Below are 3996 nucleotides of genomic sequence, written 5' to 3' on the forward strand. Positions count from 1 at the left end.
TCAACAATTAAACAATAATAATTCTTCAATATCATCAATTACCTAGTCAGATACTTTCTCTCTGTGTCTTTATTTATCAGTTTTCACAATACTGCAGTGGTTCACTAGCATCTTCCAAAGGTGGCCAATGACAATTAGCACCATTATGATCTCGTGGCCAGTTCATGTATTTAAATTCATTGCAGTTACTTTTCTTCTTGGTGTTCAGATTGACCCATCTTTGGCCAGTGGGAGCCTTTTATTACTTCTATTTTTTAAAAGATTTTAATTATTTATTCATGAGAGACAGACAGAGAGAGAGAGAGAGAGAGAGAGAGAGTGGCAGAGCCACAGGCAAAGGGAGAAGTAGGCTCCCCACAAGGAGCCTGATGCAGGACTCAATATCGGATCCCGGGATCAGGAACTGAGCCAAAGGCAGATGCTCAACCACTGAGCTATCCAGGCGTCCCATACTTCTATTTTTTAAAAAAGACTTTTATTTATTTATTTGAGAGAGAGAGAGAGAGAGAAAGAGAGAGAGTTAGCTAGGGGAGGGGCAGAGGAAGAGGGAGGGAGAGAATCTCAAACAGACTCTGTGTGGAGCCTAAGGCAAACCCATGACCCTATGATCATGCCCCTGAGATCATGATCTGAGCTGAAATCAAGAGATGGAGGCTTAATGGACTGAGCCACCCAGGCACCCCTAGTGGGGAACCTTTTAAACTTGGTTGATATGACCGCAGAAGTCTTTGATAACTTCCTCACTTTGGAGTATGATAAATCTTTTTTTTTCCATTTTTAAAAAAAGATTTTATTTATTTATTAATGAGAGACACAGAGAGAGAGGCAGAGACATAGGCAGAGGGAGAAGCAGGGTCCCCGTGGGGAGCCTGATGTGGGACTCCATCCCAGAACCCTGGGATCAGGCCCTGAGCCGAAGGCAGACACTCAACCACTGAGCTGCCCAGCTGCCCCAAGGGAAATGTTTTTAAAGGCAGAAAGGGAACGGAGAAAAATAAATTATTAGCAAAGAATCTACTGTTTTAGGAAAGGTCACCCTCCTTAGGGGAATGGAAGAGGTCTATCAGTAAATTTCCTATCACTGACCAAGAAATTCCCATATTGACTGGTTAAAAGTGTAATTTCTGGAGAGGGGTGGTTGAAACTGCAGTTGATTAGATATGAAGTCTTGGTTTACTGGTGGCGCCTTAACATAAGTGACACCATTTTGGGCCTGTGGTTTTCTTTTCAACAATACATATGGAATGCTTCATGGATTCATGTGTCTTCATTGCACAGGGGCCATGCTGATTTCTGTATCATTCCAATTTTAGTATGTGTGCTGCCGTAGTGAGCACTCTATTGAATTTTTTAAAAAACAGCTATTTATATATTTTTGGTTAACCCTATTAAAAATATAGAGACAGCTACTTTTTAAAAAGTAAGTTTAAAAAGTAATTCCTGGGGCACCTGAGTGGTTTAGTGGTTTAAGTATCTGCCTTCTGCTCAGGTCTTGATCCCAGGGTCCTGGGATTAAGCCTGCCTGGAGCTCCCTGCTCAGCGGGGAGTCTGCTTCTTCCTCTCCCTCTGCCCCTTCTCCCAGTTTGTGCTTTCTCTCTCTCTCTCTCTCTCTCTCTCTCTCTCTCTCTGTCAAATAAAGAAAAAATTTAAAAATAAAAATAAAAAGTAACTTTCTAGCAATGGAATTCTTGGATCATAATGTACACAAATTGAAAACTTTGATAAATATTGCCAAACTTCCTCCAAAACACTTGTTCAAGTCTATACTTCTGCCTACTATGCTTGTCACATTTCCTCATACCCTTGTCCATGCTGAATATTATGAAACATATATATTTTTATCAATCTGATACATGAAAACAACATGGTTGGCGTTTCTTCACTTACGAATGAAATTGAGCATATTTTCACATGTTTTTGGTTATTCCTTTTTATTTTTTTTTGTGAACTTTCCATTTATGGGATCCCTGGGTGGCGCAGCGGTTTGGCGCCTGCCTTTGGCCCAGGGCGCGATCCTGGAGGCCCGGGATCGAATCCCACATCGGGCTCCCGGTGCATGGAGCCTGCTTCTCCCTCTGCCTGTGTCTCTGCCTCTCTCTCTCTCTCTGTGAGACTATCATAAATAAATAAAAATTAAAAAAAAACTTTCCATTCGGGATCCCTGGGTGGCGCAGCGGTTTGGCGCCTGCCTTTGGCCCAGGGCGCGATCCTGGAGACCCGGGATCGAATCCCACGTCGGGCTCCCGGTGCATGGAGCCTGCTTCTCCCTCTGCCTGTGTCTCTGCCTCTCTCTCTCTCTGTAACTATCATAAATAAAAAAAAAAAAAAAAAAAACAAAAAAAAAAAAAAAAACTTTCCATTCATATCTTTTGTCCATTTTTATTCACGTTTTGTCTTCTCTTATTGATTTATAAATTAACAAAGGCAGTTCATTCTTTTGGGTGCTGCTGGACCCAAATCCACTGTAGGAAGAAGGGTGTTTCACACACCCAACAGGCAATTCTCCGGAAACCAGCTGAGTGTCCCACAATTTCTCTCTCTCTTTTTTTTTAAGATTCTATTTATTCATGAGAGACACACAGAGAGAGGCAGAGACATAGGCAGAGGGAGAAGCAGGCTCCATGCAGGGAGCCCAATGCGAGACTCCATCCAAGGACCCTTGGGACCACGACCAGAGCCAAAGGCAGACACTCAACCACTGAGCCACCCAGGTGCCCCGTCCCACAATTTCAACTCAATTTTGACACTACCCAGAGATAGCATCAGATTCCACAGGTTCAGGCCTCAGTGCCAGGAGACCACACCCCACCCCCAACTTCAATACCAGTCAGAAGTCCAGAATCACCTGTGCTTCGACCAACTGGCTACAAATTGGACGTTCCCACCACTTCCTCCTTGGGTTCCGTTACTTTGCTAGAGTGGCTCACAGAACTCAGAAACATTTTACTCACTAGATCACTGGTTTATTACAGAAGCATATAATTTGGGAATAGCTAGATGGAGGACATATATAGGGCGAGGTATGAAGCAAAGGCTCACAGCTTCCTAAGCCTTCTCTGAGCATGCCACTCTCCCCAAATTCCTACATATTCACCAATCCAGAAGCTCTCTAAACCCCGTTCTTTTAAGTTTTTATGGAGGTTTCATCACATAGGTAGGATGGATTAAATATCTGATATCTGGTGTTGGGGCAGGAAATCTCCAGCCCCTCCCCACCCCGGAAGCTGTGGGGAGAGGGGAAAGAGGCTGAAATTTCCAACCCTCAAAATACAGGTTTAGTTCCCCTGGCAACCACCCCCCATCCTAAGGTGTTTTCCAAAGTCCCCCCATTAACGTAACAAAAGACATCTTGATCACTTCCTCCCCTTAGGAAATTCCAAGGCTCTGGGGAGCTGTGAGCCAGGGACCATGGACAAAGACCAAATGCATGTGAGAAATGAATGACCAAGGGACGCCTGTGTGGCTCAGCGGTTTAGCGCCCACCTTTGGCCCAGGGCGTGATCCTGGAGTCCCGGGATGGAGTCCCACATCGGGCTCCCTGCAAGGAGCATACTTCCCCACTCTGACTGTGTCTCTGCTTCTGCCTCTCTCTCTGTTTCTCATGAATAAATAAATAAAATATTAAAAAAAAGAAATGAATGACCAAATCCCTTATAAATCACAATATCACACCCTTTGTCATCTTTCCTGTACTGCAAGGGTTTCTCCCAGCTTATCACTTGTCAATTGACTTGGAGTTTGGTATATTTAGTGTTTTAGGAACCTTTCAACAATATCTGATATAGTATATCTTAATCTGCGAATTTTGCTCTGAGATCACATTTAGCTATACCCTGTACATTTTGATATGTAATTTTCTCATTTCAGAGACATTTAAATTTTTATTATTCTAAATTTCTTGCAAATTTTGATTTATTGATACATTGGTGCAAGAGTTAATATATATACATATATATGTATACATACATATGTATATATATATTTTTAAAGATTTCA

General features: G+C 42.7%; 1 non-coding gene across 1 annotated transcript; it reads right to left on the reverse strand.

Moving 5' to 3' along the window:
- Positions 1 to 1233: 1233 nt before the first annotated feature.
- LOC144309270 (U6 spliceosomal RNA) lies at positions 1234 to 1337 on the reverse strand. Its single transcript, XR_013375328.1, has one exon. It is a non-coding gene; the product is annotated as a U6 spliceosomal RNA (small nuclear RNA).
- Between the last annotated feature and the right edge of the window lie 2659 nt (positions 1338 to 3996).

Source organism: Canis aureus, chromosome X (assembly GCF_053574225.1).
Source record: "Canis aureus isolate CA01 chromosome X, VMU_Caureus_v.1.0, whole genome shotgun sequence".
Taxonomy (NCBI): domain Eukaryota; kingdom Metazoa; phylum Chordata; class Mammalia; order Carnivora; family Canidae; genus Canis; species Canis aureus.